Source organism: Cavia porcellus, unplaced genomic scaffold (genome assembly GCF_034190915.1).
Source record: "Cavia porcellus strain 051 isolate PalLab524CR breed Dunkin Hartley unplaced genomic scaffold, mCavPor4.1 scaffold_27, whole genome shotgun sequence".
Classification (NCBI taxonomy): domain Eukaryota; kingdom Metazoa; phylum Chordata; class Mammalia; order Rodentia; family Caviidae; genus Cavia; species Cavia porcellus.
In genome coordinates this window covers 24,205,205-24,220,645 of record NW_026947510.1, presented here as the reverse complement: position 1 = coordinate 24,220,645, position 15,441 = coordinate 24,205,205, and positions in this window count along the sequence as shown.

Genomic DNA, 15,441 nt, shown 5'->3' with positions numbered 1-15,441 from the left:
ACAACAATTTTATAGTTTTGATAATAAAATAAATAAAAAGATATCACTACTAAGAAAAAGCAAACTCATTGAAAGAGTATCTTTGATCTTGAAAAGAAGCATCATTAGTTTATTTACTTTATTTGACTCTTAATCTTAACTCCTTAAGCCAGAAACTCAGAAATAACCCAGGAAATCAGGGCTGAATAAAGGTTTTTAAAAAGTATTCAGTAATCCCTTTAATAATTATACACTTGAATGAGATATGTGGGTGATGAAGGTATAGCTCTCGGAGTGTTGCTAATATAGATAATATTGACATTTTCTTTATTATGACCAAAAGTCATTTAAAGTAACATTGGCACCTCAGTTCATGACTTTAATTTGTTCCATGATTCTGGAAAAGATGGTCACATCTGTGTTCATCTGAGAAATATGGCTGCACTTATGTTCATCAGCTGAAGCAGACTTCCCAAATAAAAACAAAATTTCCCCCAAACACTTCTATTTGAGAGCCAAATTCTTTACAACAGCAGCATTCATGAACCAAGGTACCCCTGCAACTGGCTCAGTCAAGAATGTTGGTGAGAAAGCACTGGTTTTTTGTTTTTGTTTTCTTGCACAGTTTCAGCAAAATGGATCATGAGTACAGAAGTTAAAAAGAAAATCGGACATTTACTCCTGAGGTCAAAAGTAACTGAGCATTTTAGATGGGAAATATAATCACAATCTGAAAAAAAACGGGTAAAGATGGTTTCAGAGGGAAAATACAAATGCATGAAGTCTCTTTTTTTTTCCTCTGCCCACATTTTCCTAATGATGATTTAAATCTAAAATATCCCCCTCAAAATTCTGATGTGCTTGGAAAATGATTGGGTCATGAGGATGCTATTCTGATCAGTGGATTGAGCCACCGGTATCTGGACCATTTGGAGACAGGGCCATCAGGACAGGGGGTCCCTGCAGACACAGCCTGAAGTGTGTTCCGGTCCCTAACCCCTCCTGTGTCTCTGCCTCCTGGCTGTGCTGCCATCCTGCGAACATCTTTCTCCTCCGTGCTGCTTCTGCCACAGAACACAACCATGGACCCAAAATAAACCTTTCCTACTTTTAAACTGTGGATGTCTGTGGATGTCTAAGGAGTCACAGCTCCGCAGCCAGCACCTCCTGGCAACTACGAGGTCATGAGTTCAATTCCTGGTACCAAAAATAAATAAACAAACACATTGTGCATGTCAGAGAGTTTGTCCCAGTGATGGGAAAGTGCCTAAAATGCATAACACAAAACCTTTGGCCTCATGTGAGGGTAAGCATGCTGTGGAAACCAGCCCTCATTATATGATCCACTTTATTCACATACTTAAATCACCTCATGTGTGAAGAACCCCATGTTCTTCACAGCGATAAAGAAGGCACATACAAGGCAGGCTCACATGGCTTTGTCTGACAGAGCAGGCCGTGGTCTGGCCACCTTACTGCCCTGGATAGCTGTTTATTTGGTCAGTTCTTCAAGACTTAACCTCGAGGTTAAGAACAACATATTTATGGCTGTATCCTCAGCAAATGATATAGTACTTATGCGTGAAATGTGCACTTGATGAACGCAGGAATGAATGAATGAATGACACTAGGGACCAGGGTAAGGGAAGGCTGGGGTTTGGTGGGAGCAGCTTATGTGTGAGGCAACCTGACACAGTGGTGTTTCATCCTTCACAGCCCAAGAGCCGCAGTGATACTGCCTAATTTCAGATATCGGATGCATGCAGCTCAGTTTTGCCAGGAAATCCTCCTCCTCAAGAAAGACGAGTCTGCGCTTACTTTCCCCACCTGTCCTGACTGCATAGGAGTCTGAGGAAATGTCTGGACATTTGAGACTATGAAAAACAAAATGTGACGCACATTAAGCACTTTGGGGACATGATAATAATTTGTTAATGAAGGCTCCTCCCCCAGTAGCATGAAGCATTTCACATTTTGTCTGGCTTAACCAGTCAGGGCCGAGGAAGACAACACTCTAACAAAGACCGGAAGCATCTTGACATCAGGACCGGGTTCCCTGCAGCACAGCTGCACGCTGACCCCTTTTCCCCCTGCAGGGTCACCATAAGCTAGCTAGAAAAATGAGTTCTTTTATTCTTAACCATGCTGCTCAAGGAGGACCTATTCCTATTCAGGATCTATTTGTATTCCTGTTGCCAAACTGTCACTAACATGAGCTGGCCCCTATTTACGTATCTAATCACTCTGTTTTCCAGCAGGCTGCTCAGACTCCATGAGGGTTAATGTGAGAAATGGATTTCCCTGTGACGTTGGTAATAACTGACCTATTTATCTCTGCTTGGGCCTGCTGATCTGAAAGTAGAGATTTAAAAGAAAGGACATCAGAAATCATTACCTTCTTGGGTACATAATTAGTAATAGGAAAAAACCCAGGAAGAGCCAGAGAAACGTGGGAAATCCTGAGAACCTTGAGTAAATAGGACCAACCAGTTCTAAAGAGAAGCCCCCCCGGAGAGCCAAACAATGACTCCACCAAGGCCTGATCAATGCCTCTGCTTGTAATCAGCCATGCTCTCTGTTCTCAAATATCCCTCTAGTTTAAACGTCCTCAGTCCTTGGCAGTTTACCTTAACAGAACAAATCTAATCCACGAGTTAACAGAAATGCCAGCTCCTCTGCCAATAACTTTTTTAGCCATTTGGAACCTTGGATCAAAACCTTCCTATAAGTTTCTGAAGTTTTCTCAACATCGAAAGCAGTTACAAAGGTGATCCCTGTCTCCTGCAGGCAGGTAGCTCAAGGCAGCTCCATTCTAATCATTGTAAGAAGGGAATCTCAGATCTTTTTTGAAATTTCTTAATAATGGGAAGCACTATAATTTTTGAAGAAATGTCAGTATCAACCTACATAGAAAAGTATAAATGAAAAACAATTATTAAGTATATCAAGAAAAGGCAAGTGTAAGATGTCTTTTTCTTAAAAAAAAAAAAAAAAAAAAAAAACAATGAATGCAATAAAGGACTTCAAAACAAGCCACTAGCAAATCCAAAAATGTCTTGGTGTCTTTCAAATAGCTGTTCATGCCATCAGATTTAATATAAACAAAACAAAAGAGAATAAAACCCAACCCAACAAAATGATGGAAATGATAGACTTCCAGGCGGGGAGCATCTCTTTGTGAGGCCGGTTCTCGCCATCCGCAGCCCAGGAACGGTGCTGACACACAGAGAGAGGCTTCGGCCTGGCTGTCCTCACTCTAGCACCAGCCTGCGCATGGCACTGATTTCCGGGCGGGGATCACCTCCTGCTGAGGCCTGGCTCTCTCCCTCCACAGTCAGCAAATGGCCAAGACATCTTTTTCTTTAAAAAGTTGATATTTAAGAGCTCATGGAAACGATGGTGCTTCCATCTCCAGCAGAAGCTGCTACAATACTGTAGGAGGAAGGGGAGCAGTGGCACTTTGGGGGTGGTGGAGTGGGCTCCAAAGAAAACAGGGAACACAGTGACAACAGTCCTCACCCATCTGCCAGGGCCAATGGACACCATCTCACCCTTCTCTTCATTGCATCTCTGATTTGTCTTACATTAAAGCCACGTGCAGTTAAGCCAGAGGTCAGATACCCTCTTACAAAGAAGCATGGAATGCTAAGCAAGAAAAGCTTAAAGTCAGCGACAGGAAGAAGCTCTGTCACGTGCACAGCTGGGAGAAATCCCAGGAGTCCAGATGCTGACTTCACTGCTGCCTGGAAAGGAAGCACCCAGAGGCAGCCCTGGAATGACTTCTTCAAAGCCCTCTCAAGGTGACCTGGCCTGGTGCAGTCCAACCGGTGCCTCTTCAGAAAAAGTAGGACTACTGGGTGACTTCAAGTCATGAGGGAAGAAAGGAGAGGGTCTGATAAGTGGAAAATCTCGGCTGCCCCAGCACACGCATGGTCATTCTGCTCACTCATGTGGAGTCCAGAGGTAGAGGGAACAGTTTGAGGCAATGCTTACTTTGAGCTGCACGGGACTCCAGGAAAGCAATGCTTTCCAACTATAGGTTATCACCCAGTGGGTCCATCTCACTTCCTGAGAGTCAGCCTCACTGGAAGACCCTGCGATGCCTACTGCAGAGCTGATGCCTCCTCTACCACAACAATGAGGGCCAAAATCTTAAACCATCAGTCATTCTGGAGCTGCCGGAGGTGGGCAGATGAGAATTCACCCTGGCAAAGCAAAATGGCTTAAATAATTCAGAAAGGTTGTAACCAGATGTTATTTCAATGAAGATAACATAGTAACAATAGGGGCATAGGGCCATTAATTCCCGAAGAGAGAGGAATGGTAACACATTCAGTTTTTAAATGCTAATCACATTCAGTTGCCTGTACAAAATTACCAACACCATTTCTCTCCAAGTCTAATAGTCTGAAGATACTGGATACAAAAACCTGTTATACACATAATAGATTACACGTAGTGTGACGTAATGGTTATAAAAGAGATGTCAGTCTCCTTTTTCTGTATTCCCTCCCTACTAACGTAATTTTGTCAGACTGTATTTACATTTCTTTTAAATAAAATACTTCAACATGTTTCTAAATATCATCCCCAAGTTTCTTATGCTTCCCCTCCCTCCATTATGATTTTGATCTCTTCCGTTTCATGTTTTTCTTTTTCTTTCTTTCTCTACATGAGAACCAGTTTTCTCTTGGGGGTGGAATGCACTGCTGACCCTGCTCTCAACTCTCAGCATTGTGTTAATTCTCTCCTTACCTAACAAAACAGCACTGTGTTTTGAGCTGTTTTTCTTGTGAGTACTAAGCAGTTTGTTTCTGCCTGTTCACAGTGAGGTGTCCCTGTAAGCAAACACAGCACAGACCCAGGTTTCTGCTCTGTGCAGCCTCCAAAACTACATCACAGCATCCCCCAGCAAGCACCTCAGCGCTCCCTCCCGGCATGCTGGGTCCCGCCCAGAGATGCAGCAGGGCTCTCAGCTTCCTTCTGATACTCCGGTTGCTTCCCCCCACTCTTTCCTCAGCCCTAATTTCATGGAAATCCCCACAGTGTCGTAGTTTCTGGTTTTCTTTGACTCTTATGAATAGCGAAACTATGTTTCAAAATCTCAACAATGCTTGTTAAGAAATAGCATGGGTGCTTTTGTGAGACAGGCATCAAATTATTTTTGTGAATGAAAAATCAGTGCTACTCTCCTCTTCAATCTTTCTCTACCCATAAAGCAAAACTGTACCCATTAATCAAAATAATGCTAAGAAGCTCTAATTAACACAAGATAATAGTCCATGTTCTATTTAACATCAGACCCAGCATATCATGTTTTCAATACGTAGCTGTAAGTTTTGAAGTTAGAAAAATGACTTCCCTGATGGTTTTCTAAAAAGACAACATCACCACATTTGGGAGACTTTGCTTCTCACTAAATGTCTGTTACTGGACCAGTTACCAAGTTACCATCAGCACACAGGTGTCCACTGCCTCTGGCTCTAATGCACACTGCGGCTTTGGCAGCAGGGGCACTGGATGGAGCCTGCTGAGCACAGGACAGGAGGACCGGCACTGGCTCTCCTGGCCTACTCTGCAGGTTTTCTGCTAGCTCACTGCTTCACACTGGCAACCCAAGTCTTCCTTCTAGAAGCAGTTGACTGCATGGTGTGGCTTCTCCCGGCACCCTGCCCGACAGCCAGGTGGTACCTCCTCAAAGGCCAGCCGTGCCACAAGGCATCCCCACACTTGATATACGAATAGGAGTTCTCATTAATAATGTAAGGTGTTCAGAGCAACTAAGCTGCTATTCAAAAACTGGCTACTTCCGGTTCTAAGGGGAAGTGATGTCACAACGTCTGTATTATTTTTGAGAATACAGAAGTTTGGGAGTTGTGATGAGGTCAATGCCAGCTGAGGGAAGGCATTCAGGATAAGAGTGAAAATGAAAACAACTCTATTTCCATACAGTTATTAAAAACCACAATCACTTCATTCTCAGAATATTTTACAGTCCTCCTGATAATGAGATCATAAAGGAGGAAAATCCAGGGGACAAAATCCCCTAGAAAGCCCAAAATATTTTTTAAAAGTTTAGATACAATTTCCTTTAAAAATATAATCTCAGAAAAGACTCAATTCCCATTAACAGGTCTCTATGCAAGAAATGTTGCTATTATAATAATTAACAAATTGCCTACAGTGTTTTAAAGAACAAGAGAATTTTACTACAAATTTTCATGTCAATATAACAAAAGGTAATGAGACTACATTGCTAGAGAACTCTGAAGTATTAATTACATTGTAAATTTTGATGATTACATTGTAAGGTAAGCTTCTCAACTCATTCACAGATCAATCACTGACTTTCTGATTTGAGAATTAACCTGTATTGGTAATCGATTTTAATTTTGTTATAAATTTTTACTCATGCAATTGAATTATAGTGATCCTAAAGCTCATGAAGTCTCAAATCAGCTGAAAGAAATTTAGTTAGGGGGCTGGGGATTTAGTTCAGCGGCATAAGCACCTGCCTTGCAAGCAGGTGGTTGTGAGTTCGATCCTTGGTACAGTTAAAAATGAAAAAGACAAAAAAAAAAAAAAGGAGTTAATGCCTTCCACCAATGTGTTGTATAACCAAAAGAAGTGTGCACACACTTGATCACTAAAAAAGGACATGAGAGATTCATATCCTTCCAGTTCCTTGGTAGGAAAAGAAAGCCTAGTTTAATAGACTGCATAGGTTGGATATTATGATAGAACAGAAGTCCAAATATGTTCAAATGAGCCTGGAAAGGTGACCTCAAGAGAGAGCCCCTTGGTTCCGCCTCCAAGGCTTCACCAGCTACAGTGTCCCATCTGGGGCAAAAACCTTTCACCTGGGATAAAGGGGCACTTTCCTGATCTTGATCCTGGCACAATAATCTAAGCCAGCATTTTTCAACCTCTCAAATGCATGGTTATCAAGTGGGGACCTTGATGAAAGGCACATTTTGATTCAGCAGGTCTGTGTGGAAACTGAGTTTTCGCATGGCTAATGATCTCTTTGGGGACCCTACAGTGGCTGGTCCAGAAATCTGAAATGGGAAAGGTTGAAACTCCTGAAACCACAGGTATTCTTGGATTTGTTTGCCCTCCATAACATCATGTAATTAGTAAGTGCCTGAGCTGAGATCCATGTTCTGATTTGTCTACTATAAGCCAGGCTCTGCTATGGCTAGTTTTGAATTTGGACATCAACTTTAGCTCATTCTTGAATTTCTCCTCAAAGCAATGCTTTTTTTTTTTTTTTTTTTTACCCATGCACATTACTATATCTGCATACCAGTTCCTTCCAGTGTTAAATTTAGAAGGGGAAACCCATATGCTCTTAAAGGAAGACACATTCAAAAGGAAAGTGAAAAAGACCTGGGATGAAGTGAGTTGTTAAATAGATCAGAATGTAGACTATAAAGAACCAGACGTGCTCAGCAGAGCAGATCTTCTCTAAAGATCCTGCAGAAAAAAGGCGTGTGACAGGATTAATAAGGCTGCTGTCGCTTCTCCACAGTAAATGCAATATTCTCGTTTCCTCTACCTGGTGCCTTACTCACCTTCTTCCTCTGTGCGAGCTAACACAAACATAACCGGCTCAGCTGAACAAAACTATTACACCAGAGGGACAGAGAGAACTAACAGAAAGACTCAGGTCATTTCAGAGTCTGAAATGGTCTTTGATCACTGCAGAAGAAACTAAAGGTAAAGCTAAACAAATTTAAAAACAAATCCCAGAAACCTGATACAGTTCCTTAGCCTTGTATTTCAGTCTGGGAAATAAAGAAACTAGTCAAGTTTCCTTCAGGTCTGTTTCACAGCTGTGCCTGTGGAACTGCAAAATAAAAGACAAAACGGGTAGAAATTACTTAAAATGCAAAAATGGCAAAAAGACCCATAGCTATGAGTAGGTTATAAATGATTTTGGAGATTAAATCTTCCAGACCAACTGAAAAACAGTCATTTAAATCTGAAGACAGTAAGCCTCTCCTGGTATATTGCTCACGTATTGGAATATCCTCTTATTAAATTATAATGTTTTATAACTACTGAATAAAACTGGTATCATGTTTACTATACAAAAATTTCTGCCATTTCTCAAATGGATATATATTTTAATATAAGATTGAAATTCAATAACTAAATCACTAAGCAATAAAACCAGCCTGCCTAGTTTCAAACTCTGCTTAAATTATTTTTTGAATTTTGTATCTAATAACATGGTACAATAACACCGAAACAAGATTAACACTATGATAGTATTTGTTTAGGAAACCAAGACTGTTGCTATGGAAACAGACATTCTGCATATCTATGGAAACAGTGACAGTGTTGTAAATAATGATACTGAAAAGCAGAACCTGGTAAATTTAGCATATGAATTCTACAAAAAAGAATAGAGTATGGGGTGAAAAAGAATAGTATATGGAATGTGGATGGAGAAAAATTGTATTTTCTTGTAAAAGGAGCATTGTTACATACTTTTTCTCATGCTAGAAATTTTAAGCCATGGTTTTTAAAACTTTGGTCTTTTATTGTCTTCTTTTAGTTACTGTCTTCTCATTAATTATCCAAATCATAACCTACTTATATTTAGCATATAAGTTCACTTTTTCACTCAACTGCAGTTTGACAGCATTTTAAAATTACAGAAACCATATATGTAACTTAATTATATTTTTAAGTTCTAAAGAATTTTAAAGTGTCATTAAAATAAAATTGATCTTTTATGCTAAAAAAATTGAAGCATGTTTCACTGAAACAATATTTTAATGCTGTAAATGTCAAAATATTGTAATTCCCATGATTCTGTAAGGAGTTGGTGTTTGTTTTATTGATGGTACAGGTCCTCCTGGAAGGAAACATGTGTCTTACCTTTGCATCATTTGACGCAAAAGACACTGTTCCAAACAGAGGACACAGTCACATACTGGGGCACCATTAAGAAAAATTATGAATGTGATAAATACACATTTAAAAAAAACAGCAATGTCCTATATAATGTCTACTCCCTGGCAATAATTACATGATTTGCACAGTTATGAATACATAGAAACTGATATCATCGAATTTTAAAATCCAAGCAATTTTGATCATTTGAATACTTTCAAGTGAGAGAAGCAACGCAGAGGAAATAAAGGCCGCTGGACCTGGGCCATGTAAACTGGGAAGAACCGGCAGAGTCCATGGCCTTCTAGCTGGCAAGCGTCCAGAATCACGGGCTGCTCTGGCTGGTGCTCCTGCATTTCCCACCACCATTCAGATTTGCATAGAGGTAGACACAGTGGTTCTTTTGGAGCTGAAAGCCTTGTTTACTCCTTTATTGTCAGTCACTCAATTATTACAAGATCTTGGCAACAAATGTTTCATACTAAAAGACTGGGTTGTATCCTAGCATTCTGAAGAACTATAAGACTATGCTTCTGCTTTTGCTTTTGTTATAACTTGGAATCCCTTTGTTTTTGAAGATCCTCGGGGAAGGCAAACAGAGATTTTAAATATGGAGTTTAAGTTGATCGTGGGTTTTCAGGTTAGTTTCAGGCCTGAGCAAGGACCAGGAAAGGCTCCAGGGAGAGTTGCTTATCTGTTCCTAGGAGGCGCCCATCCCCCTTGATGTAAACAAATGCCCACTTCAAACATTTGCTTTGAACTATTGGCTCCACTGCTTACAAAAATCAAGAGCAACTTTCAGCGCACCCACTGAACAGATACTTTCAGTTTTATCTTTCTGTGATTCTCTAGTTATTTTTCAGTATGCACTGAATTATAAAATACCTGCTAACAATATAGTCCAAATCAGAGAACTTTTTGACTTTTATTTAACGTAAAGATGAGAGTCAGTGTTATGTGACCACATACTTAAAAAAATAACAGGCATTTCTTGAATGTGTGTTCCTCGCCAAGAACTCATTTTAGCAAAGACCAGTGGGGAGTAAGGCCCCTAGGCTGGGGTAGGAGTGCAAAGCTGTCCAGAGTCAAGGTTGACAACTGGGGTGAGGAGTCTGTGGGGTCCCAAACCCTTTCTCCTGTGGCCTCGAGTTGCTACAATGTTCTGCTATAAATGCCTTAAAATTCTGAATCATTTTTATCACTGAACTTGTGATTTTAAGGGAAATCTGTAGAGTAATAAAATACAAATAAAAGAGAAGGCAGAGGGAAGTGGAGGCAGGGAGTGACCTAGTGCTCTAAGGTGTTGTCTCACGCAGCTCCAGCTGCATAACGAAGTACCAGACTGGGTGGCTGAAACAGCAGGCATGTATTTCTCTTCCTGTTTTAACAGGCATCCTATAGGGAAGGGGGAGAGAGAATCAGCTTACTCTATGGGATTTCTTCTAAGGACACCAATCTTTCTCAACCTGGGCTCCAACTTTAACCTCTTTTAACCTTAATTACTTCCATGTTCCAAAAACAACTCTATTGGGAATTAAGGCTTTGATGTATGAATTTTTAGAGAAAATAATTTAGTCTCCTGATATGTTAACCTATCGTTTTTCATGATTGAAAAAAAAGTAGAAACAAGAGATTGTTAGATAAACATCTAATGGAAACAGTTATTCAGAATTAAATTTTCCAAAAGTCTTCCATGGCATTGGAAAGGTCCTATATATATGATAATTGGGAAAAGTTATATATGCAGAGTTTATTGACAACCATGGAAAGAGTCATTTGCTACAAAAAAAAAAAACTGAAATAATACATAAAAATACTTAAATATGTGTATATAGTTGTAGTCAGGGTTTACAAGGGAATAGATCTAATACAGGACACATAAATTATAGGATTATTTTATAATATTCACTCAAAGAGTCAAATGCAGGAGTGCAAAGGATCTATGCATGCACTAGAGACCCAAAGAATCCAACCAGGGCCTAGATCCCAAGGCAATGTTCAGCACTAGTCCAGCAGGAGGCCCAGAGCCCCTGGTATTATAGTTGATACACTGTGTCAATTTGAGAAGTCTAGAAGCTTAACCAGCTAACTCAGCAGCTTTATATCCTAGTGTGCAGAGGGCATGCCCCTACTGCTCTAGGATGTTGTTCACTATGTCAACTTAAGAAGTTTAGCAGTTTAACTAAGTGACCTAACAGGGCCTTCACTTTGTAAACATACTGAGCTTGTGCAAGAGAAGGGCAGGGAGGTGGTATGAATGCTACACTACCTGAGGGCAGGTAGCCTGCTTACAATGTAAGGGAGGAAAAGAAGCTCGTTCTCCCCTTTTTTGTTCCTGTTATTTGCTGTCTTCTGCCACCATGAACTGTTGTCCTTGTGCCATGTGCCAACCTGCCTTAGAGTCAGCTGATTATGGGCTAAAACCTCCACAGACTGTAAGCTAAATAAATCTTTCCTCCCTTAATTTTGAACATAGGGTATTTTGTCTAAGCAATGTGAGAAAAATGACCAATACACATGGCAATGTCCTCCACAAGTCCAGCCAGAGACCTAGATCCCATGACAATGTCTCACACAAATCTGCAACAAGGGTCTGCACTGAGAAGGCCCAAAGATCGGCAGTGGAAGCTAGAAAGTCTGAACCACCGGGATGAAGGACCTGTGCAGGCAGGCTGAGGGATCTGCACTGGAGCCAGGAAGCAACACTCAAGGTAAGGACCAGAGCTCCCCCAAAGAGAACTGCAGCCATCCCAGGTGACAGGGAGGACCGGAACCCCTCTGATGATAAGAACAGATGAGCTCATATCAGAAAAACCAGTGTGACAAGCTTTTCCAAGAGAATAGAAAGTACCCTCTTCCCCTCCAGTTCTCCTTTTATGCTGTTGGCAACAGTCCTCAGGTGGGCCTTCCACAGCCAGCACCTCGCTAATTCAGTTCAGCTGGGTGTTATAAATTGACCATTAGTTAATCCACCACAGTAGTTGTAAGTGGTAAATAATTTGACAATGTTTCTTTCAGCTATTCTGTGTTTCCCAATATGACGATCTCATGAATATTTGTTATATTTTATTGAAAAGTAGTTTTAATTATCATATTAAATATTAACATAATTTTAAGGATAAAATAAATATGACAATGAATGCATTGCCAATGAATCCAGTGCCACTTTCCACTTAAGTTGATGAGTTAACACTTTCCCTGTGTTTATCAATTTAAATTGTACCAAATTACTAACATTTACATGTGAAAATTCTGTGTTAAAGTTCTTTTATGAACATTAGCTATCAAATGTAATTTGAACGTACTGATAGTCATGGGTGACAATAAAAATAGCCACAACAAGTGAATGAGAGAGTTCTTTGCAAATATTTAGTGAAATTATACTTTTCAAAAAAATTATACAGTATTCCAACGTACAATCTGGATTGAAGTGAAGATCTACTGTAGAATCTGAGCTGGGAATCTTTGCTAATCTTGGTTCCCTGAGCAACAGTTCAATGGCTGTAGGTTGGCACACACTACAGAGCAAAGGGGAGAAACCTGTGGCAGCCTGATTGCCATGGCTAGCTGTGAACACTTTTCAGAAAGTTTTTGCCTGATATAAATGGAACACGTGATCTCTAGGGTTTTTGCCAATGTTATGAAATTTCATCTGTGCTTACCTTGGTTAAACTATGCAAGTATGTATTTTAAATTGTGAAATCTGAATCTGAAATATTATATTGGAAATTATTTTAAATCTTCCCCTTAAATTTAGGAATATCTTCAGAGGATAAGCTCTCTTGCTGAACACATCCTTTACTTCTGTCCTCCCTAGCTCAATGCCATTGCTTATTGTTCGCTTGTCAGCATTCACAATTAAAGAAAATCACAGTGTCACCACTGTGATGTTTAATTTTATGCATTCACTTGGCTGGGTCATGGAGCTAGATAGTTAATCAGACATCAGTGTAGGCATTTCTATGAGAGTGCTTTGGGATAAAGTTAACCTATGTGGGTAGCCCCCATGATGTGGGTAGCTCTCCGTCAGTAAAAGGACTGAACAGAATGAAGAAAAGGTGACCCTCCCAACCAAAGGAAAAATACCAGAGACAGTTTTTTGATCATAGCCAGCACAGATTTTTCCTAGTTCCACACCAAACTCCTGGGACTTGAAATGCAACTGTTTCCTAAATCTGTAGATCTTCTATCAGATTTTGGAATTATCAAGTCTTCACAATCACACGAATCAATTTCTTAAAATTATCTATTTACCTATCTACATATCTACATATCTATCTATCATCTGCTGAGCTACCAATCTCATTTCCTCATTGTTTCTAGTATTCTAGACTACCCCCAAATAATTTCCACTTCAATCATACTATTTAATACATCATATTGAAGAGAATGCCTTGGGAGTATCATATTTCTGCACATATAGGTAGGAACAGTGAGATTCTTTATTTTCAGAGCATCTTTTCAAAAATGCTTAAATAGTGGACAGTTTTCAAAGACAGAGATAATGTGTCGCCCAAACCCGAAGAGCAGGCAGGCTTATTGCCACCGTGAAAGACTATATCCCATATCCCAAATTCAGGCCCCTCTTCCAAAATGTGATCCAGAGCATGTACAAATGTCACCTGACCCTATGTGAGTCAGCGTCATGAGACTGGAGAGTGAGAGAACTGAAACTGCTGACCCAACAATTGCCACCACTTGAGTCAAAGTTCTTGCTGTCTTTGACCTAGAATATTTGGATCTTCCGTCAGCACCCGTGAAGTGGTGGTAAGCTAGCATGGAAGTTTAGAAACAGGGTAAAATATTAAATCTTTCCAGTTCTTTAGAATTTGCATCAAGTATTTTAAGGTTCTACAATCAGTATCTTGTCAAGTACATTCTATGGAATTGAGTAACCCTTCTTTAGAACTCTGAGGTCTTATTCTGCTCTCTATTAATGTAAGTTGTATTTTTACTTCTAAAAAGCAATGCAGTACATGGAATACTAAGTAATGTCTGAACCTAGGTCTAAATGGCTTTAAGGCGTATTCCTGTCACACTTGATCACCTTTTCTCCGGGAAACTGGTTACTGTGTTAAGAAGTACATGAATGAGGCATCCTGGGAGAGGACCTTCCAACCCCAGCCAGATGAACGCAGTGTCTGCGGATACCATGACTGTAGCCAGAGACTGTAAGTCAGAACCACAGGGAAGCCACCCCCAAAATCATGAGCCACAGAACTAGGAGATAATAAATCTGCATTGTTGTTAAGCCACTGTTTTAAAAGTCAACTGTGCACATCAAGAGATAATATTTTAAACACCATGCCAAAACAACTCTTCTAGAGCAAATGAAATCATGAACCCTTTATACCTCCACACAACACAAATTTTAAAATATGAAGTTTGTTTAAAACTTGTTGTGAGCAATTGCATAAAATTACATTGCCCACTTTCCAGGATCCAAAGACTCATGAGCCACATGGAGATCTTCAGACAGAAAACCACCTATGGTCATCCTTCATGCAGTGCACTGTGACAGGACCAGGAGAGGAGGAGCTGGCAGTTCCCTCCAGGGCTCTGCACAAGCAATTACACAGCAATAGGCACAAAATCAAACGAACATGTAAAAATGCTGAAAGTTTAGCTTTGGCATTAGAAAGGTCTCCTCTGCTTTCTGTTGTGGCATGGCCCTGGCTGAGTCCTTGAAGATCTTTGATTTCTTGCTGATTTGCCAGTAAACAGTGAAAATGATAATACTTAGTTATCTCAGCAAAGTTAATGATTGGATGAAAAAAAGAATAAAATGTCCTATGTAGTAAACATTGTGTAAGGGAATTCCAGACATGACACTATAACTGTAGCACTTTTAACATATTTAAACCACCCAGACATACACTCCACATTTGTTAGATAATCAACAAATTTTTTTCTGGCTTTTCACAACATATAGGAGTTGTACACTGGATCACATGTCTATGGTCTCAGCTGGTATGTCCTAAAATAAAATCTGTTATTTCTCCTCTCTGTGGTGATGGCAAACATCTTCTTGAAACTGCTGTCTGGAAGCAAATAATTTATCCTTTGTGATTACAAAACAATACACATTAAAATGAATCATACTGATGAATATTTAAAGCCACTGTTACCCAGCATGATTTGGTTTTGTGACAGAAGAAGCATCCTTGCAACCAGGACTCAGAGGGGAAGGACAACCTCACTCCCTCCCCAAGCATTCTACTGAAACATCTCAGGTTTCACATCAAGGGTCTCACACATGAGGGGCCCTCATGACGAGTCCACAGAAAATTATCCTTGGAAAACAGAGAAAAACTATGTACATCTATAGACATTTATTTGTATCTGATTCATTTTAAGTTGATATTTCTTTATACATTTTATAAAGTTTGAAATATAACAGAAAACTTCATATTTATCATATTAATGGCTTTGGAGGCTTGTGGTCAAAAAGTTTTACTAATGGATGGGGTTTGTCTCCCACAGACATTTGGAAACCTCTATTGTAGATCATCATCAAATTTAGAGTTGTAACTGACACTTAGCTTTTATAGGAGTGAG